The sequence below is a fragment of the Lissotriton vulgaris genome, chromosome 3_1 (assembly GCF_964263255.1).
Source record: "Lissotriton vulgaris chromosome 3_1, aLisVul1.2, whole genome shotgun sequence".
Taxonomy (NCBI): Eukaryota; Metazoa; Chordata; class Amphibia; order Caudata; family Salamandridae; genus Lissotriton; species Lissotriton vulgaris.
Genome location: NC_141689.1, coordinates 1204720039 through 1204746364, shown reverse-complemented (window position 1 = coordinate 1204746364; position 26326 = coordinate 1204720039).

Here is a 26326-nt window from a genome sequence, read left to right as displayed (position 1 = left end):
TAACCTTGACAGAAGGCAAAGCCCACGACGATTATTTCGCCCAGACGTTATGGATGCTTCCGTCCCGATTTCTCTGCAAGACATAGCCAACATGCTGACAGCAATACAAGCTGAAAATGCAGACCTTCGTAGAGATGTTACTGTGATTCAAAACAGTATACAAACTGGTCCTAGTACTTGGAGCTTTTCCCCAACTCAGAAATCAGTGTTAAAACCAGCAACTTTTCAACCAGGTTTTCAAACCTTACATTCTAGTTCTAGTTCTTCTTCTGCGCCAACTCAGATTCAAGTTGTGACTCCTGTACCTGTTCCTTTAGCACAACCTGAAAGATTTTATGGGGATAGTAATAAGTTTTCGATCTTTTTGAATCAATGTCATCTGCATTTTATCACCAAACCTGCAGCTTTTCCTGATGATTCCTCCAAGATAGCTTTCATTTTGTCTTATTTAGGAGTTGACGCTGCTCTGTGGTCAGTACCAATAGTAGAGCGAGATGACCCTATTCTTTATGATCTTAGACGCTTTAAAAATACTATGAAAAAATTGTTTGCCAAACATGTTTTTGTTCAATCTGCTGATCATGAATTACTATACTTAAAACAAGGATTTTCGGACTTATAACACTATATATCCCAGTTTAACAGACTAGTTATTGAAGCTCGCTGGCCCGAAGATAAGCGAGTGTCTCTTTTCTACAAAGGTCTTAAGGACAAGTTGAAGGATATGATCACACAAATTTTAGATCCACCAGATGATATAGAGGAGTTCATTGATTTAGTGGTGAAACTAAACCATCGTTTGTCTGAACGAAGAGGGGAAAAAGGAAAAGCTGAACCTAAAGTATTTTCTTTCAAAGAAAGAAACAGTAGTGTAAGAGTTGAATCCACACCTAGGGTAGATTTAGGAGAACCTATGCAGATAGGAACCTTTAAGGGACCTTTGAGTAAAGAGGAAAAAGACAAGAGGAGGAAATTAAACCAATGTCTTTATTGTGGAAAGTCAGGGCATTTTGTTAAAGAATGTCCTGTTCGCCCAAATAAACCTAAAGGTAAAAACTGAGAGGTAGGTTTAGCGCAGCAGTCGGAAAACTAACAGGCTCGGCTAATCAAGAGGTCAGATTGTCGAGTATGTTATCTAGTTTGGCCTCCATAACCCCAGAGATAACTTCTCATCATCTCAGTATAAAGATTTCTTTACAGTCTCATTTAAGAAGAGAAAAGGTTTGGACAGTTGACGCTTTAATAGACTCAGGGGCCACAGGCAATTTTATTGACACTTGTTTTTTAAAAGAACTGGATTTTAAAACTGAGTCTAAAGAACATCCGGAAGTTGTTAAAGCTGTAGATGGTAAAGAGTTATCATCTGGACTGATTCAATTTCACACTGAAACTCTTCAAATGACTTGTTTAAACAAACATGAAGAAAACATAACTTTTGACATTATAGATGCCCCTCAATTTCGCTTGATTCTAGGTATACCCTGGCTTGTAAAGCATAATCCAAAAATTGACTGGGTAAAGAAAACAGTGTTATTAGATTCAGAATTTTGTCAATCTTCTTGTTTACTATCTCCAGGTTTGGAATTACTAATTCAAGGTAGTAATTTCCCCTTAAACTCAAAAAGTGTATTACTGTTGGAAGGAGTTCCAAAAGAATATTCAGATCTTCATGACGTGTTTGATAAAAAAAAGGCCAACACGTTACCACCTCATCGGGATTTCGATTGTCGAATTGATCTTGTGCCAGGGGCTACCTTACCGTGTAGTCGAATATATGCTCTCACTGAGAAAGAGAACGAACACCTGAGAGACTATTTAGATGAGTATTTGGCCAACGGTTCATTCGGCATTCGAAATCACCGGTATCCTCCCCTCTCTTTTTCATCCCGAAAAAGGGAGGTGAATTGCGTACTTGTATTGACTACCGAGCTCTGAATAATGTTACCATCAAGAACAGATATCCACTTCCTTTAATTCCTACTCTGTTAGATCAGTTAAAAGATGCCACCATTTATACTAATTTGGACTTACGAGGATCTTACCATTTGGTAAGGGTCCGAAGCGGAGACGAATGGAAAACAGCTTTTCATACTAAATTTGGTTTGTACGAATATCAGGTCATGCCATTCGGACTCTGCAACGCTCCTGCGGCTTTCCAATTTTTTATAAATGAAGTTTCAAGGGAATTTTTGGACATTTGCTGCATTGTGTACATAGACGATATTCTCATTTATTCTAAAAATACCACAGAACATGTAAAACAAGTAAGAGCTATTCTTCGAAAACTTCTTGACAACTCCTTGTACATAAAACTTGAGAAAAGCACATTTCATACCACAAGAGTAGAGTTCCTTGGGTACGTCTTAAGTCCTAAAGGTATCGAGATGGATCCAAAGAAAATTCAAGCAGTACTTGATTGGTCAAGTCCCTCTTCAGTAAAGCAAATCCAAAGTTTTTTGGGGTTCGCGAATTTTTATAGACGATTTATCTGTAACTTCTCTCACATGATCACCCCTATAACTAGACTACTAAAAAAGAATGTAAAGTTTGAATGGAATAATGATGCAGAGGAGGCCTTTCAAAATCTTAAGAAACAATTTACTACAGCACCAGTACTAATGCATCCAGATCCTTCCCAACCCTTCATAGTAGAAGCGGATGCTTCTCAGCTTGCCATTGGTGGTATCTTATCTCAAAGACATAAAGAGACTGGTCAGATGCATCCAATTGCATATTATTCAAGAAAACTCACCCCTACTGAACAATATTATGCAATCGCTGATAAGGAATTGTTAGCCATTAAAGCAGTTTTTGAAGAATGGCGTCATTATTTGTTAGGGGCAAAACATCCAGTAACAATCTATATGGATCATAGGAATTTACAATTTTTGTGTTCTGTAAAAGCTCTCACTGCTAGGCAATTACGCTGGACTTTATCTTTTAATGATTACAATTTTATAATCACTTATCGTCCTGGAAAAGAGAATTTAAAAGCAGATGCTCTGTCTCGCATGGGAATTACAGAAGAAAAAGACTGTTCTCCTGAAAAGGTTCAACCAGTATTGTCAGATCGTTGCTTTAAGGTTGGTGTAATTGTAACTGATGTATTGGAAGACATAAAAAAAGATACTAGAAAAGACAATACAAGAATGGCATGATCTGTATCCTTTGTTGCAAAGAAAAGATGATTTGATGTATATGAATGAACACATTTTTGTACCCACACAAGAACACCAGAATAAGGTGATACACTTACATCATGACACATTAATGTCTGCACATCCAGGAGTAACTAAGACCAGTCATTTAATTAAAAGAACATTTTGGTGGCCTTCTTTGTTAAGTGATGTAAAATCTTATATTGAAACTTGTGTGGTCTGCTCTCAAAACAAAACACAACATCAAGCTCCCAGTGGTCTTTTACTTCCTCTCCCAATCCCACCTCAACCTTGGCACACAGTATCCCTTGACTTCATAGTTGAGCTCCCTAAAACTAAGGAAGGTTTTAATACTATTTTAACTGTGGTTGACCATTTTTCTCGAATGGCTCATTTCATCCCGTTAAAAAAAATCCCTTCTGCCAAAGAGTTAACTCTTACGTTCTCTAAGGAAATAATTCGGTTGCATGGCATCCCATCAGTAACAATTTCTGATAGAGGCCCTCAGTTCATTTCCCACTTTTGGCAAAACTTAGGAAAAACCTTAGACATGGACATCCGCACCTCTTCTGGTTATCATCCTCAAACGGATGGCTTAACCGAAAGAACCAACCAAACAATAGAACAGTTCTTAAGATGTGCTTTAGCAGATGAAGAAAAGGAATGGTCATATATATGTTGGGTTCTGGAATTTGCCTATAATAACATAGATAATTCCTCCACTACTCTATCACCCTTCTTCTGCACTTATGGATTTCACCCTAAAAATATACCTGGATCTGTACAAATTCCATCTATAATACCGTCTTTGGAAGATCATATTAAAAAACTAGGAATTTAAAAATAAAGACTTGTAAGAAATTCTGCCCCAAGTTTATCGGACCATTTCCTATTGAGAAACTAATAAACCCTGTTAGTGTTAAGCTAACTTTACCAATCAGATATAAATTTCACCCAGTATTTCATGTATCTTTGATTAAACCCTGTGATCCTATGACTAGATTTAAAAAGAACCCTGCAGCCATACAAGTTGATGAAGTTCCAGAATTCGAAGTTAAAATATTTTAGATTCAAAAAGAATTCGAGGAAAATTGTTTTATCTAATTCATTGGAAAGGCTATGGTCCAGAGGAACCGGCATGGGAACCTCTTTCAAACTTACAAAACTCTCCTCGACTCTTAAAACGATTTCATCTTCAAAATCCAAATAAGCCTAGACCTGTTCCTCAGATCTTGGGAGGGCTCTTGAGAGGGGAGTGCTGTCATGAATCGCAAGTCTTAACACGTTCTGCTCTACAGTGAGCAGTTCTTTTCCCATCAAGAAAACCCACCCCTGTCCCGTGCATCCAGCACGCCAAGTGTAATGTTTAAAAGAATGTTTGCTTAGGTGTTTGTACTAAACTACAGTTGTAAATTGCGTTGGTGTTTATACTGATTTTTAAAAACTTTGTCATACATAGTATTTGTGCATTGAATCTCATTGACATTGCCGAATGTTCCAGCCTTTTGTTGTGAGCAGTTAAGTAGAAAGCACCGTTTAGGTAGGTAATGGTATAAATATGATTCAAAAGAGATCACAGACTTAGTTACTAGCGATTAGATTTAGAACTGAACTGCTGCTCGAGGAAGCTTCTGGAGACGCTAAATTTTAAAGATAGAGATACAATACTCCGGCTGGCCAGAGAAGCAGGGACATTGTCATGGCAAGGCGCTACTGTGTCATTCTATCTAGATTTCATAGCCATGGTCCAAAAAGCTAGGCACAAATTTGCAGGGGCCAAGGCAGCGGTCCAGAAATTGGGCCTCCACCACGGCATGTTACATCCGGCCCGTCTCTGAATTAATGTAAACGGCAAAGTAAAATTTTTTGACCCCCCCCCCTTGAAGAGGTCCGTAATTTTTCTAAACACCACGTGGGAACCAGAGATGGGGATGGCGGATCCTCTCCAGGTGATGCTTCCCAAGTAGCATCATCAGGCACGAGAGAAGATTCATTAACGGCAAGCTGAGGTGCAACACTTAGAGCAATGTACTGATAAGCAATTGTGCTCACATTGTAAGAGAACTTTGGATGGTAACTATTTGCCAAATGGCACTTGGGCACACTTAGAGAGATAGAGATATGTTTTTCTGTAAATAGACCCTTAACGCAAGAGGGCCATTATTATTCATCGCCGGAGGTGCGAGGTTCCATGTGGCATAGGCACTTGCCCTTGTTTGATCGCAATGTTACTCATTGGAAGAGATATGCCATGTTGGCACTCACTGCAGCAACAGTTATGGGGGAGGTTTATAGGGACATCGCCCAGTGAACAGTCACTGACTGAGGGAGGGGGATGGGTAGGAGTGTTTAACCATACATTGGACACAGTTTCGCTATTACACATCCCCACATGCATCATTGTGACATTTTGCGATTTCTTAATTGCGAAAATTAAGGAATCGCAATTAAGAAATTGCAAAATGGTATGCATTAAAAAATCGCAATATTTTTTGCGATTCAGTATTTTTCCTTAATTGCGATTCACAATTTGCGAATCGCAATTAAGGAAAACCCTTCCCATTGATTCCCATGGGCCAAAAGGCCCATAGGAATCAATGGGAAGGCATTCACATTTTGCGAATTTCAAATTGCGATTCGCAAAATGTGAATGCAATTTCAAGGGTGCAGGGGGTGTACAAAGAACCCCTCCCTGCACCCCTGAAATGTAACTTTGAATGCAATTTACACACACACACATGCCCCAAGGGCATGTGTGTGTGTAAATTAAAAGTTTCAGAAATGCAATTTGTGCATATTTGAAAGTTTTCGGTAAATTAGCATGAAGTTCAGCTTCATGCTAATTTACCCCTTCCAAAGTGCGAATTTGCAATTGAAAAATAATCATGCATTGCATTTAAGAAATCTGAAATTGCGATTTTTTAAATGCAATCGCAATTTTAGAAATCGCAACATGGTTGCAATTCCTAAAATTGCGAAATGCATAATGCATTCCAAATTAGTCAATTGCATTTGCAAACGGCCGAAAATTGCGATTCGCACCATTTGCGAATGCAATTGACTTTGATGCATGTGGGCCTATACAGGAGAGCAGACGTATTATACATGCACCGCCTTTCTGACATGACTCACAAGGCAGATTTAAGATGCAGCGCTAAAAGGACTCTACTTACTTGGAATATCCGTGGGCTGAACAGCCCTAAAAAATGCAGACTAGTGCCCCAGTATATACGGCAACACACAGCAGATATAGTTTACTTGCAAGAGCCGCACCTATCCCCACAGACTTTGCTGAAATTCACATCCACTTGGGGGACTCACCGATATTTCTCCAACTACAGCATATATGCCAGGAGAGTAGCCATCCTGATAAGCCGGAAAGTGCCATTCACGCATATAGACACGATAACTGACCCGGGAGGGCGATACTTGATGGTAAAGGGAACAGTAGCAGGACATAAAATAGCCCTGATCAACGTATACGCCCCTAATGTAGATGATAAAGTATTTTACATGAGTGCAGACGCTCATAGATAGTACATCAGCAGACCATATAGTACTAGGAGGAGACTTAAATATTTTACTTGAACCCCTGCTGGATAGCACGGTGAAAACCCCCACACACAAGCCCACAAGGTCCTTCGGGATATATGCCGAGACCACAATCGGGCAGACGTTTGGAGGCACTTGAACCACACTCACACGGAATACAGCCACTATACAGAACAATATGCCATTTGGACTAGTTTGGCCTACTGGCTACGCACTAGGTCGACAACAGCATGGGTCCAAGGTGTGAGGCATTTACCATGTACCTTATTGGACCACTCCCCTGTGTCCCTCTCCATACAACTGCCTGCAGAGAGAGGTTTTGAGAGAATATGGCAATTCCCTTCTATGGCGTTGAAAGATCCAGTATTCCATGACGAGCTATGCACTGCGATGGTGGACCACTTTGCCAATAATGTCGGCTCCGTCACAACATACGTAGTGTTGTGGGAAGCCTTTAAGACATGTGTGAAGGGGGTTTGTATCTCAACACATTCAGGGGTCTTGAGAGATTTGAGGAACAGGCTGACAGTGTTAGATGATGGCCTGCAGATACTGGACAGGGAAAACATGACAAAGGACGGTGGAGCGGGGGTGAACTACCTACACCGCAGGACAGAACTATTGACAGAATACGCTGAGGACGCCAGTAGAGAGGCGCTCTATCTAGGAAAGTATGCTGTAGCCCACTGGTACGGAGAATGAGAGAGACCTGACCTCACCTTAGCGAGGCTGCTTAAGCACCCCTATACCCTAAACTACATCACTAAACTCCACAATGAGAAAGATAAGGTCATAGCTGGGAGCACTGATATAGGACGCACCCTATTGAAATACTACACCGATTTATTTACATCAAAGTCGTGTTTAACATTGCAGACATATTTAGATGAGATCGCTATGGTGTCGTGTTCTAATCTAGGACCCCGATCAATATGTGACCTTATGCCCCAATTCGGCTATAATCCATTCATACCCCAATAATGGCATAAACGATCAGAGCCATATTTCAGCCATATTTCAGAAACTCGCCTCTGCAGCTCATTAAAGTACATGACACAGCAGAAGCCACTATCTTAGATTCCTAGATTACACTCTGAGTTCTTCAACAGATAAAACTTCCAGCAACGTGGGAAATCCCCGCTTGCTTTGTTTTTATTGGTAATAGAACTCTAATGAGCACTGTAAGAACGACCGGTTCTTAGTGACATCGTTATTGACGTCTTATGTCCAAAAACGTACGTCAAACAAGGCACCTTTCAGGTATAAATAATACCAGCATTGCCTTAAGCAAGGGCGACTACGATGGTGTGGTGAATACAGGAGCAGACCAGCTGTCCCTTGCAGAGCCCAGCAGATGCGAGAAGCCCACGGACGCTGCCCCTCCTCCTCCTCTTTGACGCGCTGAGAAAGACGCTGTCTTTTCTCCTGCCGAGAAAATACAGCCCCGGCATTTCCAGCCTACCCTTGCAGGTGACTGGGATATCGAGTCCTGAGAGGAGATACCAGACCTCCAACATTCTATTCCAGAGGTATGGTGTTGACTAAACCCCTAGAGAGAATTCTTGAAGCAAACCCTTGGCAAAACCAACTTAACTTAAACTGCTACTTACTCCTTCCCAAGTATTAGGCTTAGGTCAGGTACACTGGGATAGGCGTAGTTAGAAGCACCAGTTGAGGACGTTAGCCTAATGTATATATGAATGTATATATTTTACTCCTTTTAACTATCGTATGGCTTAGAAACCTTATCAATGCTTTTACAGTATTATTTCGCAATACTCATTTTACTGTACGCACTTTTTATAATAACTAGTCTTGCAATTGTGGCAATTCATTTCTCTTGCACGAGAAGAAAGACTGTTCAATAAATAATACCTTTTATTGAAAATGCCCGTCTCTCTATTCTCTGCATCCTGGTGAAAGTATTTCTTGCACGAACTGACTGAGTGAAATAACTGTCTATTGTTTCACACAACTCTAGAGATTGACTCTTATTCTAAGGAGCAAAGTTGTCATGTTTATGCGGTTGTTGGAAAACTGAATCCCTTCTTTTCTGAGCCATGGAAGCTGATCACTTCCTATTCAGTCAAGAAAGTTTCCAGTGACCTCTGAGCTAGTTGGTACATACCCAATTAAGTCTAGCATAGTCAGTGGAGACCTGGAAGACCGCACTTCTACGTCTACACTGCTGTTTATGTTATTCCAATGTGCAGGGCCTATAGGGAAAATAGGAACTACACTACATGGCGCCCAAACGTTTGGTAAGGCGATAAAACTAACGCAAGACGTTAGAGTAACTCAGTCGTGCTTTTTCACACAGACCCTTTCTCCCGTAAATACTCCAATAGACGTCTGGAGTGGGTAAAAGGTTAAAATCCGCCCGAACTTAGTAGGAAGAGATTCCTATGTAAAGCTCTGGTTTATTCAACGTTGAAGGATACAGTGTTCCAAAATATTGTGCACCTAATCTTTGTTACCTTGAAACCTGATCTGCAACAAAAAAACCTTTCTGGCAGTAAATGCTAGAAAGTGATGATGAATGGGATGCTACCATATTAGCAATACAACTAATGATGGACGACGCAAGTATCCTACACAATGAACCGAATGCAATATTCATCCCGGTACATTTAAGAAAAACTATAACGTTAAAACTTATAGAAAACGGACTGACAGCTCAAGGCGGTACAGTCGTCTTCGTGATAGAGGCACACGAATATCGGCAGACCGAGGTATTCTATTCTTGGATAAAATTTCCAGCGGCAAACGCTGCAACACACGAGTTCCACTATTACAAAATAGAGGAACCTCCGGAAGAGTACGCTCCTTTGGAGGAGATTGAAATCCCATTAAAATACCAAGAGCATCTGCTCTGGTTTAAAGGCGCCCTAAAACACAATGATCATATTACCAGGCTCGGTCCACTAGGTAGACCAGGAGCAACGTGGCCGGTTCTTGCCAGCTACACACCACATCCGGACATTGCAAAAATGTCAAAAGAGGAACTTTTAGCACAGCTAAAAACACTAATCAAAATATATAGACAATTAGTCCAATATGTAATGCGGACTGCAACAGTCCAAACAGCTGTTAATGTTCCGCAGCTGACCCCTCATCAGGGGAACACAAATAAAATTACACCACAGAACATACTATCATGTCTTGGTAAAACACCCATAAAACGGGAACAAATTCCTTTCTGGTTAGCGCAGAAAATAACTCAAATAGAGGCAGTATTTCCGAATACTACCCCTATTGAGAAACACAGAATCCTGACCATCTGCCTTCCAATGGGGGTCGCACCACATGTGGAGGACTGTGACACTTGAGGTACAGTCTTTGCTTCCATTTACACAAAAACACATGGTGTTCCGTCCATAGCGGTAATACCAGATGTGCTAAAACAGATTCAGAATGAATACGGTCCAGAACCCGCTTTAACTCTTGGTATGAAATTACTGAAAGACTTCAAGCAGGTCTCGGCTATATTACTAGCCAATATAAAAGGAGAAGCAGCATCTGTGGCGATCCGCCAGAAATTGAAGGAAACAGATATAACAGATCAACCAATTGAGCTTGCCAGAATCATTGAAAAATGTAATGAAGAATTAGGTAGATATAGTCTGGGTGGGAAACCAGTGAAACCCCAACTACTCGAAAATCCTGAAAAATTATTTAAAAATAATTCAAACACTCCTAAAAAGAACTGGGATGGAAATAAACAATCCACTCCCAAGGAAAAAGTTTTTCAGTCCAGAGGAAGGTCTCCTCGGCGGAGGGAAAGAACTCCGACTCGAGAACACCAGTCTCCCCAAAGGGAGCACTCTGAAAAAAGATATAACCTTAGAAATAGGGATAACTTGAAGAAGCCTGATAGATATCAAAGTATTGATACACGTCCCTCTCGATCTTTTTCGCAGAAATCAGAAAGAAGAGGACGGTCAGACCCAGGAGAGCACACCAAGTCCAAAGACAAGGAACATGCTCAAAGTAAAAAATTACAATTTCCAAGAAAGAAGGTAGCCAGTATTAGAGTAATCGAACATGCCGAGAATACTGAGGACACAGCTAAAAAACGGGGAGTGGGCACAGACAATGCTAGACAGTGCAGCAGAAATCAGCATAGCTCGCAAGATCCTGATGAGTCATCTGGAGACAGTGGACACAAATGAATACATTCAAGTAGAAACTTCCGACACCAGAGTTAGCGAACCTCATAAGATATACGAAATACCACTGCGTATAGAGGGTGATAAGACTAGGAAAATAAGGGGTCTGTTTTGGGATAACCTCTCAAAAGGCTATGACATCCTGTTAGCTGAAAAGATTTGCCCCCGGAGTTTGTCAGGGAGTGCCCTCATGGCGAAGAAATGATTATGCCTGCCTTCTCGAATCACATTCCGATTCACACAAAATATATATATGCGAGGAAATGGGCAGTAGCCCAGGCACCAGCATTATATAAAAATCATGTAGGATGGGATGAGGACTCTCCTCCTCACAAAATCCAGTTAAAAAGCCAACCGACTGCACAAAGGCAGTATCCAATTAAGCAAGAAGCTAAAAAACAGGTCAGGGAGATTTTAGATCAACTTGAATACCAGGGGGTGATTGAAACATGCACCTCTCAAATGAACAATCTTTTGTTTCCTGACTCCAAACCGGACGATTCATATCCTCTAGTCTTGGACTACAGACACCTTAACTCATGTTGCAAAACATTTGCAGTACAAAATTCGCATAGTGCTGCACTAATGAATAATATAGTTCGCAAAAAATATAAAACGACATTAGATATATCTAATGGTTTCTTTTGTCAGAATATTGCTCCAGAAAGCAGGTACTTGACCGCTTTCTCAATAATGGGGTCACAGAAAAATTTCTGTAGGCTCCCACAGGGATTCAAGAACAGCCCAGGATTATTCTCAGCTAGAGTAACAGAGTTACTGCAAATATATGATGATGAAGCATTATCTTATGTCGATGACATCTATCTAACAGACAACGACTTGGATACTCACTTGAAAAGAGTGAACACCATAATACTTGGGTTCGCGGCAGAGGGTTACAAATTCAACTTTAAAAAGTCAAGAATTGCCAATCTGACAGTATTATTTTTAGGATACGAATTATCAAGTGAAGGAAAAAGCCTAGCGGACAACTTCTTAGAGAAGTGCGCTGTACTCCAAGCACCAAAAACGCTGAAGAACTTACAATCGATTCTAGGTTTCCTGAATTTCAGAAGAACATACATTCTAAATTATGCGGAGAGGGTTAAACCTCTCTACGAATTAATTAAAAATGATTTTAAACCAATCAACTGGACTCAAAAACACACAGAAATTTTTAGATCACTGCAAACAGACATGTTAGCAAAAACAAAATTAGAAACACGTTACAATAAACGTAACCTTGTAATCCGAGTCATCCCAGGAAGATCCGGATTCACGTACCTGACCTCTAATGAGGGAGAAACGGTACCAATAGCTTACAAATCACACTTGTACACACAAGCAGAAAAAACATTCAGTCTTACAGAAAACTCTGTAAAAGCTGTTCGAACGGCTGTGGCAAAAGAAAGAGCTTTTGCCCAAGGTAGAAGTATAACGGTCCTTACAGCAGAATCAGCCTTCGAGGCACTATTCAGCCCAGTAAACCTACCTGCAGTGTCACTGGATCCGAAGTGGATACAGTTGGGAAACACTCTTGAAACTGAAAAAGTGAAATACTACTATGACCTGAACATGAAAAAACTGAATGATTTAACATATGAAAAAGAATATCCTCTGCCAATCGAAATTTTTCCTCTACAACAGTACTCTTGTATAATTTATACAGACAGATTTGTACAGCACTACAATGTAGAAAACAAATCCTACGATGCAGCCTGCGCGATTGTTAAAGGTCGCTGGCTCTGCGGTAAATTCAGACTGAAAATAACAAAAACCGAATCACTGAGAAAATGTTCGGCTCAGCGAGCTGAAATTAGATCTTTAAAGATGGCGCTTGAAAATGCCGAACGAGAATTCCCGACACTAATCGTGTGCGATTCGCATTTTTGCGTCAATTCTTACAATAATGATTTGCAGAACTGGGTTCAAAATGATTACAAAGATGACACAGGTGACACAATCAAGCATAAAATGCTTTGGAAACAAGTAGTTCTTTTATAGAAAGAACTACAAAAGACTTGCGTGAAACACGCACAGAGTCTTCAGCGTGATGGCGTTCACGTTGCTGGGAATTCATTGGCTATTACAGCCACAGTGGAAGCAACTAAACCGGCTTCCGTAGCTACAAAAAAGCGTTCAGAAAAATACATAGACGGGGAAACCATGCTGGCAGTAAAAACATCCTTAATAGGAAACTGTGCAGCGCTACCCGTGAACTATCCACTCAATTATGCATACGTAATTGATGCAAACTCCGTTCCTTTTGCTCGAATCCCTGGAGTGGGGGATAGGGTGATTCCAAACACGAACCGGAGAATCTTTTTAATAGCAGACGCACACATGGGACTGGGTGCGAGGTACAAAAAGATCAAAGAATCTCTGACTGAATTACAATCAGAGTACTGGTGGCCGGGGATGAGTGTGCAGCATCAAATATTTGCAAACAACTGCCCGGACTGCGACAGAGATCACAGTAGTGAACCGGTCCAGCCAGCTACCCAGATACCCTTTATCGACAGAGTAATGCTGTCCATAAGCAATCCAGCGTCCTATTAATTTGTTTTTTAGACTACATTCACTTAAAAAAATTTGGCCCCAGCGCTCGGCTGACACCAAAACTGTTATAAAAGATTTGCGAGTCTTTATCGGCACATACGCAATTGCCATGTTCCATTCTGACCAGGGTCCTGCTTTCAGCTCTCAAGCCTATAAGGGGGCCATGGCCAGTATGGGTGTTGGGTTGCGGTTCTCTTGTCCATTTCACCCTGAAAGGAACAGTGTAGTGGAAAGAAAAAAACGAGACATAAAGCAATCTATAACGGCGAAGGTATTAGGTTCGGGTGATGGGTGGGTCAAACATTTAATAAGTGTCCAACTTAGTCTAAATAATTTGCCAAGAAATTCTCTAAAAGGTTTCAGCCCGTACGAACTATTGTTCGGAACTAGAATGCATTTTCAGGACCTCGATAGTCAGGTATCAGTGGTAAAAGATAAGAATAAAGACTTTGACATCAAAGATCGTTTGGCTGTTTTACACGACTTGAATGAAACAAGAAAATCCTTAAGCAACATAAAAATAAAGCAACAGCCAAGTACCACTGAAGAGGCACCACCAGCCCCAGCAAGACCTGTCGGGATTCCAAAGATTGGGGATCTAGTCAGAGAGAAAATATCGGTGAAGAAGGAATTTGGGCCTTCGTACAGAAAAGCAGTACCTGTCTGAGCAATCAACGGAACAAGATCAGTAGTACTACCACCCCTTGCTGGTAAAAAGGAGAACAGAGTTGTATCAATCGACCTGGTAAAACCACAATCATGTGGCCTATAATCAACAGTAGGCCAAGTGGACTCCCAAGAAATAACAGAATACCCAAATTTGCAACAATCCAAGAGGTTCAAACTGAAAGACTAATCACATTTGATAAACCTGCAGTGCACAGAGAGGGACTATGCAATAATGCCATGGAACTCGTGCCTCTTGAAACACAGATTGAAACAGTTCGTCAAGAAACACCAGTCTACAATGATGTGGCATCAGAGTGTGCTAATGAAAGACAAATGGAGAAAACGATTCCAAAAATTGACAGAACTGCCTCTGGCTACTTCATCAACTTCGATAACTTTTCTGAAGATCAAGACGACTCTGAAGTGACGCCAGAAACAAAGACTCTTAAAGAAAAAACAACAGAACTCTTTCATCAACTCAAGGAAATTTATCTTGTTTCTCCATGGTTAGAGTTCTGGTTTGGGCTAGGTGTATTTTTCCTCCTGCTTTGGCTAATCATGGTACTTTGTTTGGGAAAATTCATTGAGGGAAAATACAGTTCAATGGACACAGCAAGTCAGAACATCAACTTAGTCCTGAAACCACACAAATCATCTCACATCGAGAAAAGAGAACTTTCATCAGTGAATGTCACAGCCATTCCAATACCCGGCGGGGTAGTATGGGACAAAACTGACTATGAAATATATGGCCTGGTCGAAATCTTGAAATATCCTCACCAGTTCAAGGTTTCATTAAGTGACTTTGTAAAATCTAGTACATTTTCTGATGATTGGGATTTTGAAAGTATAAATAATATGATGTCGGATTTAGTGATGTCAGCAAAATTTACAGAACATGATTATTTACAAGGTTCATCTAGTTATGAACAGATGTATTGTTTCTCACATTATGGTGACCACTACTTGCATAAATCTGCACAACCTAGAAATGTTTTAAAGTATAATCAATGGGAACATTGTGCTACTCCACCTAAAAGTAGTTCGAAAACATTCTATGAGAGATTCCAATACTTCTCAGGGTTTAACGCCAGTGATGCAGAAACGTTTTATTATAAACTGTTTGATAAAACAGGGTTGAAAACAATGCTGACAAATACTAAATTGATATATTCAGAAGCATTTTATGAAAAAATGATGACATTTGGTTTTGATTTTTGGAAAAATAACATTGAAACAAAAACCATCTGGGGTACAAAAGAGTGGCAGGTACAAGGCCTAGAAGCATTATTTCGAGCCTGCATGATCCCAGAACAAATGATGTTTTTAAATGACACAATTCACCAGACATCCTGTCTTGGCCTAGCTAAGATCAAAGACCTTAACAAACCGTCTATTCCAAAGCCAATACCTGATGGTAACACCACTACAGTTGTTGAAATAGACGTATCAAAAATTTTACATCTAAACAGAACACATCCTGATTGGAAAAGTGGTTAATCTGGCCTACTGACACGAATAACTGTCAAGATAGATTCCTGAACAAAACACAGGGGTTAAAAATGACCAGACCAGACCCTAGATATTCAAAGAGACAACATCCAGGGATAGTAACAACATACAGTGTAGGGAAGCTGTGCCTTGAATGGCTAGAATCATCCACACTGGCAGAAATTAAGCAACACTTATCTTTACTTAAAGATGGTGCTGATTTGCGCGATTTCATTATGGGACCACGCAAACAGCGTCAAAAACGGTTCATAGCGGCAAGGGTATATGTGGCATACAACGAGGCATGGAAAATTATGCAAATTGAAACAGCAGAAAAAATACGAGAAATTGATCGTATTAATTTGGAAAAATCACTTTCCGTTGTGGACAATGGGTTAATGACTCTGTCCTATGGGGTAAAATTTGGCAATCAGAGGACCTGCAATTAACAAAAGAAATTATTACTGATTGCATGGCCTTAGAAAATTCCAAACAGATCCCCTGGTTATCTTATGTTTGCAATATGCTGAACAAAATCGAACTTGGTTTTTATTTCAACAGCCCTGAGAAAATCAATGGGAACTATAAAAAGGAGATAAAATCAAAGTTTGTGAAGGCAGGTAATCAGCCTTTTATGGATAAAATTGGCACTGGAACCGTTCATGTTTATAAACCACACCCGCAGTTTTATCTAACATTTACTCTTAATGCGCAATGGCGATTTCTTTTAACACGGTTTAGGCTGGAGACCCTCCACTTTTTACTTGCTTTCCCTAAACAAGGGGGCTGGGTTGAGAGATTGTCCCCTTGTCCTTGTAGTAACAAGGACAGGCAGAGTACCTTACATTTGGTTCTCTTCTGCTCCCTGTATAAAGAGCCAAGACTCCGGTTTATTAAATCTATTCTGAAGGGTAGGGAACCTTGTACTTACAAGGAAGGCTATGAACATTTGTTATCCTTATCTTCTGTGGAAATCTGTTGTGCAATGTTAAATTTTATCAGAATCTCCCTAAAGATCAGAAAGAATTATGGGTAGCTTCACAGGTTAAGAATATTTGTAAAATTTTAAACTGTAATCTTTTTGAATCTCTGTCACTGTTATTATTATGTCTCTTTCAAAACAAACTGTGTTTACAAATTAGTTTTAAATGATTAGTATAAATGTATTCTTATCTGAAATGTGATACGATTGTATGTTCAATACTTTTATGATTCATTTTATGTATCGAATAAAGTTTTTGAATACGAATACGACTCTGTCTTCCAGAATATATTCACTGGACAGTATTGTATCATCTGCCATCGATATAATAGATAAAGAATTGCTAATGTTACAACATGGCCAGTCACAATTACGTTCTATTGTACAGCTAGGCTGGACGCTGCAAAATGTTCGTTCAGGCTATGTGCCATGGCGTTTAATCAACACAACGTCATTGTTTTCCATCTTTAACCTTACTGATAAACACATCAGCTTGGCACAGAAAGGAGCAGACTATACAATTCTGAGCATTGAAAAACTTGAGAGATTACCATTGACAATGTCAGAAAGACCTGTCATTGAATGGATAATACACTGGATTATCATAATTCCGATAACGACTTTCCGATTAAAAAATTGCCTTGAGTATATACCGACTGGCCAGTATGAACGATTGGGTAAAGGGTACATTAAGTCAGCATGGAAATTACCATATACATACACATGCAACAGTGACAGCAACAAAAATGTATTTCTTAGTGGTGAAAATTGCAAACATTCACTAAGCGGTATACTTTTGTGCCAGGGTATTAATTTACACGGAGCCTGTGAAGGAACTTCAAACAACCTTTCATGCCACCAACATGTCACACCTGCAACACAGATAGAGCCCTTCTTTAGACAACTCGCAAACGGGAGTTACATTCTAATAACGGATCACAGCTGTTGTGGCCTTGTGACAGGGAAAGCCTATCTCGTAAGCGTAACATCCATGGTCACTTGCTGTATGCAAGCATTGTTTCCAAACGGCCCTGGAGACTCAGAGACTCCGATATGGCCTCGTTTGAATGTCTCTTCTATACGAATTGATACTTTAAGCAGAATGAAGTCTGTGCTTTTACAGACAACAGTGCCCATCACGTCATCAAAAGAGACGTATGATCTCCAAGTTGCAAGGACAACATCGGAGATACATGACCTTTTATCAACAAATTGCCCCGTGCATTTCACAGAAATTCCTAGCCAAATCCTAAATATGTTGGATGCCGTAGGTATCTCAAACGTATTTAAGACGATTTTTTTGGGACTGCTATCACCATTTAAAGCAATCCTGGGAATTATTCCTAATTTTGTCCATTCAGTCTTTGGCGGCATACCCCTGATTTTGGGACTTGTAGCAGGCATTTTATTTTTGATCCTCCTGCTCCGATATGGCAAGCCAAAACACAGCCATGACTCCGGCAAGGATGGAAGAAACGATCCTAGCATTACGCTACCGGGACCGAATAACTAGAGTCCATGGATTGGCCAGGCTGAGAGGTCCGAACATGACCTGGTTTCTTTCATTCAGACCTATATGGCAGACCTGCATCTTACCTGTGCTTCGATGTATGCTATGAGGAGAAGAATGCGTGTTAGACACCTGTCTTGCACTTCCATCAGCAGTACCAATGGATATCGATACTTTGCTAAGTCCTGTAACGGCTCATGCATTGTGTTGTCCCCAGCGGCTACAAATCCTGATGACGGCATTCGTTGAGACTCCTGTGCTACGACTAGGTGGTGACAGTGGAGCGAGAAATAAAAGCAACATCACCCAGGCACGACCTTCTGTGAGCATTGCTGATTCAGACACCGATGACAGCAATCATTCTCACACCTGCCAAGTTACTGCATTATCGAACTTGGTCGAACTGTCACCTGATTTTGTAGACCAATTTTTTGAGAGCCTGTCTGATATGATGTTCTCCCCTGAACAGAAACAATGATTATTGGACAGCATTCCGACACACAGCGTTCCCATGAACTCTGAATTCGGCCTTCAGTTTTGATCAACAAAAACTACTGAAAAGCGTTGGAACTCTATTCCCCCGTTCACCATGAAAAGTTTTTTTTTTTTTTTTAATTAATTGAACATTTTTCAAAATTTTGACATTTTTTCTGGCACAAATACTTTGCTTAAAGTAGAACTATTCATAAAGAACAGAACTTCTATTTTTAGTAGATCTAGAGACAGACAACTTTTAGTAGATCTAGAGACAGACAACTTTACATCAGCCTCTAGCACATTTTAGCACAAATGCATTTCTATGTGATGAAATAGTCTTGACCTTCTTTTCTGTACTCAGAGACATTTCATGTGTAATTTTTCGCAAAATCGTTCAACTGATTATATATGCAATAATTTTGAATGATTTCTGTGCTTAAAGACGTACAGTACTATACTATCATGTATTTCAAATACGCCATTTCAAATGCAATATGTATTTTGGGGTGTGTAATGTTACACACGCATCTTATTGCTTTAGTTTTTAGTAATTTGATGGACATAAATTCGTGGAGTGGGTGTTGTGTTCTAATCTAGGACCCCGATCAATATGTGACCTTATGCCCCTATTCGGCTATAATCCATTCATACCCCTATAATGGCATAAACGATCAGAGCCATATTTCAGCCATATTTCAGAAACTCGCCTCTGCAGCTCATTAAAGTACATGACACAGCAGAAGCCACTATCTTAGATTCCTAGATTACACTCCGAGTTCTTCAACAGATAAAACTTCCAGCAACCTGGGAAATCCCCGCTTGCTTTGTTTTAATTAGTAATAGAACTCTAATGAGCACTGTAAGAACGACCGGTTCTTAGTGACATCGTTATTGACGTCTTATGTCCAAAAACTTACGTCAAACAAGGCACCTTTCAGGTATAAATAATACCAGCATTGCCTTAAGCAAGCGCGACTACGATGGTGTGGTGAATACAGGAGCAGACCAGCTGTCCCTTGCAGAGCCCAGCAGATGCGAGAAGCCCACGGACGCTGCCCCTCCTCCTCCTCTTTGACGCGCTGAGAAAGACGCTGTCTTTTCTCCTGCCGAGAAAATACAGCCCCGGCGTTTCCAGCCTACCCTTGCGGGTGACTGGGATATCGAGTCCTGAGAGGAGATACCAGACCTCCAACATTCTATTCCAGAGGTATGGTGTTGACTAAACCCCTAGAGAGAATTCTTGAAGCAAACCCTTGGCAAAACCAACTTAACTTAAACTGCTACTTACTCCTTCCCAAGTATTAGGCTTAGGTCAGGTACACTGGGGTAGGCGTAGTTAGAAGCACCAGTTGAGGACGTTAGCCTAATGTATATATGAATGTATATATTTTACTCCTTTTAACTATCGTATGGCTTAGAAACCATATCAATGCTTTTACAGTATTATTTCGCAATACTCATTTTACTGTACGCACTTTTTATAATAACTAGTCTTGCAATTGTGGCAATTCATTTCTCTTGCACGAGAAGAAAGACTGTTCAATAAATAATACCTTTTATTGAAAACGCCTGTCTCTCTATTCTCTGCATCCTGGTGAAAGTAATTCTTGCACGAACTGACTGAGTGAAATAACTGTCTATTGTTTCACACAACTCTAGAGATTGACTCTTATTCTAAGTAGCAAAGTTGTCATGTTTATGCGGTTGTTGGAAAACTGAATCCCTTCTTGTCTGAGCCATGGAAGCTGATCACTTCCTATTCAGTCAAGAAAGTTTCCAGTTTCCTCTGAGCTAGTTGGTACAAACCCAATTAAGTCTAGCATAGTCAGCAGAGACCTGGAAGACCGCACTTCTACGTCTACACTGCTGTTTATGTTATTCCAATGCGCAGGGCCTATAGGGAAAATAGGAACTACACTACAATGGTATGGTTGCCGGACGCCCATAGTGCATTTTTAAGTGAAACATACTCAGTCGAGAAAATCCAACAAGCCATTGATGCAATGGATGGCTCCAAAGCCCCCGGACTAGATGGACTCCCCGGAGTCTTTTAGAAAATGTACAAAACACTCTTAGCCCCATACCTCTTGGAGGTGTACGCCGAAGCACTGGACACAGGCTCCCTCCCACCCTCATTTAGAGAGGCTGTGCTGATACTCCTTCCAAACCATTATAGCCAATGGGGTAACCCAAAATAGTCCACAGACCGGGGAGTAAATTGTTACAAAAGACAGTGGTCCTAGACAAATCAATCAGAAGATTATTAAATACAAGGTGATGATTATTGAACCTATTCCGAGCTTGCAATATGTTAGATGACAAACGAATATCAATCGTAGGTTTCATCAACAGAACATGAAGTGCAGCACAACAATAATTTTATTACAAAGTATCTAATTGAAAACTGAGGACTAAGGTTAAACAAACCTTCGAGGGTCATAAAAAGAGGGGAAGGAGAGATGAATTCAAAGAACGAGTGAAAAGGGGTGCTCAAAAATTAGAAGGAGTTAAGAGGACTCGGAGTTTATCAAACAGAAGCATATATTTACATACCTGTACAGAAACTGATATGAGATATACAGTTCAATGCAACCTGGCCATATTCAAACACAATCTTTTGTAAATTATATTTTATAGAATGCAAATTAAATTGTTCTAAGAAGGGACAAGGGTAGTGGAAGGAATGGTCCAGGTGCGCGAAGCGGATAGCATCAATGTTGTGATCCAACTTATCTTGCTGTCGCACTGCGAATAAGGAAATCTTTCCTACATCCTGTTTATCATCCAACGATTCATCATATTTAACTCTTTGCAAGTGTTTATCCAAAATCTTTAATCATACTTCTGCTTTAGTATTACACCACTGCAGAGACAACATGTTTGTGCTTTGAATTTTTATTCAACATTTTCAAGTGTCTGACGTTGCCAATCCAGGCTTTTACGAAGACATGTGAAGTCAAACATGTTCTCAAAAGTGATCTTTAAACGTAAGCATGTCCCAATGCATTTACAATCTTTTAGATTCTTCGTCAGGGGTTAACTACAAGTAAAAAAATGAGGAAACAATTTAGCTAGCTGTTCAGTCATCGTTTCAGTGCGAAAACACCCCAAGCTCATTTATCTAATTCCAACCACACCCAAACCCAGCAACAAAACGACCATTATTTGCCTTTAAACATAAAGAACATCCCTGTTTACTCATATCAATCCCAACTTTCAAAATATACTTCCCCAATTATATTAACCTATCTAGTGTCACGACTCTCTCCCATTGAAACAGTATCCCAAAAACTACGAGCAACTCTTCTCTCCCAATGACCTCATCTGCGCCATGTTTGGCAACATGCTTCATTTCCCTTGCTTGTCCCGGAAATGTTTGTTGTTAAACCCTCCCGCACGTAGCGTTTTTAAAGATAAAGTTTTCCCCACCTGTTCTCAATCAGGTCGTGATATGACTCCACCCTCCTTATTTAAAAGGTGTCCCTATGCCAAAAAACTACATCTCCCACTGTGCACTACGATTAATATCTAGAAAACGAAACCCTTCAAATTGAATGCGTCCCCATGAGTTCAACAAAATGTGAAACAACAAACGTAAGTCCATATTAAAGCGAAACAAAAAAATTATAAGTCAATGTTAAAACAACATATTAGGTTCGATGAAGTGTGTTCAAGCAGCGAAGTGAATTGCTTCCTTAATTCAATACCAAATTGATGAGGCCTCAAGTTTAAATTTAAAGAAAGCATCACTACGGAGATATAAGCTAAACAACATCGAAAGTGTAAAGTTTTAAATGTTATGACTCACCAATTTGGTATTGAATTAGTTATGGTAATTAATCGAGACAGCACTGGTGGCTGCATTTGAATGCTTGAGTAGGACATGTAAGTCATATTTGGCTACACTCGGGGGTTTGAGTCTTTCGCCCATTGCTCTACATGCGTGTGATAGTCACTGGCCCCTTTTAGTCAATGCCCCTTGCGTGGTGTACTAATTCTCACGTGGTAGCGATGCCAGTCAGCTACTACCACGTTGGAGTTAGGAAGTAAGTTCCCAGCACCACCAGGTAATTATCCTTTCAACCAGCTGGATCTAGGAGCACAACCAATGCAGTAAGGGGCAAATCCTTAACTATGATTTCTCTTCCTTTCAGTCATATTGAATTAGCTGTGTCTGATTTCCGTAGTCTACCGAGTGTCCCACTTTGCGGGCATTTCGATACCACAGTGGTTGGATCGTATTAGCGCTATCAACTTGAACCCAAAGAATAGTTAGGAATTTTATCCTTTTGGGTAAGATGTTATACCCCAGCCCTAATTTTACTTTGTTTCCTATACCCCGCATAGAATTTTGGCAACAGATGTCATTATTTTATTTCAGGTACTGATGTCTGATTCATTGGAATAATTGAGCGCAAACTTATTCTTGATAAGGTGGTTTTTCCAATCCCATCCCTTGAGACAGACATCAGACGTTATGAATTGGTAACCCATTTACATACCTGTACTAAGGTTCATTATTCTTATTGTGTAGGGTCATTTCACCCCTTCCCTTGTCATGAGAAAGGACCGCATGGCCCAGGCATTAATTTCCCTCTCCTGCCGATAAGTTGGATCAAAACATCAACACTATCCCCTTCGCGCACCTGGACCATCCCTTCCATTACCCTACAATTTAATTTGGATTCTATAAAATATAATTTACAAATAATTGTGTTTGAATATGGCCAGGTTGCCTTGAACTGTATATCTACTACCAGTTTCTGTACAATTATGTAAATATGTGCTTCTTATCTTCTCTTTGACAAACTCCGAGTCCTCTTGACTCCTAATTTTTGAGCACCCCTTTTCACTCGTTCTTTGAATTCATCTCTACTTCCCCCCTTTTTATGACCCTCAATGGTTTGTTTAACCTTAGTCCTCAATTTCAAATAAATACTTTGTACTAAAAAATCTGGTTTTGTCGCACTTCATGTTCTGTTGATGAAACCTACGATTGATAAAAGCGTTTGTGAGCTAACATATTGCGAGCTCGAAATAGGTTCAATAATCATCACCTTGTATTTGATACTACTTCCTAAGCCGGGCAAGGACCTTGAGAATTGTGTCTCTTTGCGCCCACTGTCACTTCTAGACTTCAACTATAAAGTACTGGCAAAAATTATAGCAACCCGACTGTCGCTTTTAATGGAGCAGATCATTGCACCAGTAAAGTCCGGATTTGTGCGACATAGATCCACAGCACTTAATCTCCACACCTTTTTTCCAGCGGTCAATAGAATAGATCTAGCCACACCTATAATAGCATCTTTTTTAGATGTTGAAATGTGTTTGACGCTTGGGAATAGCCTTTCCTACATGCGTACCTGGCTAAAATGGCCATGCCAAAACAATTCACGGACTTGGTGAAATTGCTCTATACGGCCCCATGAACCAGTATTCCCTACAACGGCACCATCACAGAGCTGTTTACAGTGATGAGGAGCATCCGTCAGGGGTATCCCCTATCCCCTTTACTGTTCATAATAGCCATGGACCCCCTCATACACTATTTTCAAAAAGATCATTTACATAGAGGGCTCCAATTCAAACATGTTCCAGTACTAGTAACTTTGTATGCTGATGACGTGGCGTTGTATATCAGGAGACCCAAAGAGAACTTGGTACTGATACTGCAAGAAAGACATCATTTTGGCACCCTCTCAGGCCTCAGAATCAAATGGGCATAATCAGAGGTATTCCCTCTGACTAAAGTACAGTACAGCGAATGCGGGTACTACCCAGTCCAATGGTGTGAAACTGAAATTAATTATTTCTGGGCATCTACCTGCACAGGTGCAGTGTAGTTCCTATTTCCCTAATAGGCTCTGCGCATTGGAATAATATTCCCTATTGATTTGGCATAGGACTGAGGTCAGTATGCCCCTATTGAGTATATTAAACTTAATTACTTTGTGCCATCTAACTCAGAGGCCACTAGAAAATCCTTGTAAAGAAGAAAGGAGTAGTTTCTGGCAACCAGATAAACATGAGAACTTTGTTTCTCTTTAGAATCGAAACACCCTCAGAATCGTGGAAACAACAGATAACAGTTTCACTCAGCTAATCGTGCATGCTTAGTTTCTTCAGAGTTAAACAGAAAGAATAGATGGGCATTTAAATAAAAGAATTTATTGAACAGTCTTGTTTCTCGTGTAAGAGATAGGAGCTGTTACAATCCTAACACAGTATGCCAGATATATTATGTACAGAGTAAGCAGGAGAAAGAAATAATACTGTGCCAGCATTATCTTTTAGCTATGACACATATATTCATATACATAAATAACATAAGGTTCAAATCTGAGTTCTCATAAGATGCTTATCTAACTAGTTCTACCCCAGTGTACCTAACCTAAGTGTAGTACAAGGTAAGAAGTAGTTGATGTATTCTATAGTATGGCAGGCTGTAGTATGGTATGCTGTAGTCTGGAATGCCATGTCTGGTATGCCAAGAGTTCCTCTAGGTTCTAGTCAGCTCCATACCTTGAGAATGAGAGAGGTAGGAATCTCTTTCCGGGTCTCGAACTACAACACCCCGCGAAGGAAGTCAGAACACTGGAAGCTGGATTCTCTGCGAACAGGGATGACACAGTCTCTTGTCAGTGCGTCAAGCCGGGACACGGGCTCCTCTAAAGTCGAGGTCTCCTCCTACTTGCTTGGGCAAGGGAAGGTATATTTATACCTGGTAGGTGCCTTGGAATATTAGCATTGATGTAAAGTCAAGCAGAGGTAGCGGTTCATGCATAATAAATGAATTCTTGGGGGAATCAATAATCCTGTGCTAGGGGAACTCCCAAGAGCTTAAATGTCTGGTTTCTATGAACTTGTTGTGACGTTGGGGTGGACGGATGTAGGTGACCATGCCTGTATTTAGGATAGCATGGCTAATGCCTAAATAAGGACTGGGATATTATGCTTATATAAGGGCAATGTGAATTGTGCCTATATAAGGACATGTTTCAGGAAAACCTATATATGGACACCTAAAACGGAATACAACACAGGGACCGTGAGGGAGTCCTGCTATTGAATTATTGTCCTCCTATTGGTCACCTCAGACCAAAGTAGAACATTGGATAAAACTTGCACTGTCAATGGCAGATCACATCACCATTATTAAGATGGTGATATTACCTCACTTCCTCTACCTATTCACCAACATCCTCATTCCATTAACTAACCAGTTCTTTGTGCAACTCCACACACACCTTATAAAATTGATTTGGGGAGGGAAACAGCCCAAGTTTTGATGGGATATTTTAATGCTCCCGTACAAAAGGGGAGGATTCGGGGTTGCAGATATGCCCCTCTAATATTTAGTGGGGCGATGTGGGTATGCATACCACTGGTAGCATCTGGATGCATGCATCCCTTTTGCTAAACCAGAACGAGACCCGTCAGACCTCACTCTACTGAATTAAGTTCTTCTGGTAGGAATCCCACGAGACCCACATGACAGTCAACCAATATCCACCACATGCTAGGCATGGACAAAATTGCTTCTGAGAACGGGATGGTCCACACTGTAATGACCTGCTCTACTGTTATCAGTGAATCCCTGGCTCCCTCCCACGACAGATGCTGGGATCAAACGCACGTGAGCTCAGTTAGGACTAGACACTATCAGAGATTTGTTCCTGGGAGGCCACATTTTTATTCATTCTGAAGATCCACGTTTTACTACAGCCACGTTCATAGACCACTTTTCATTGGCTTG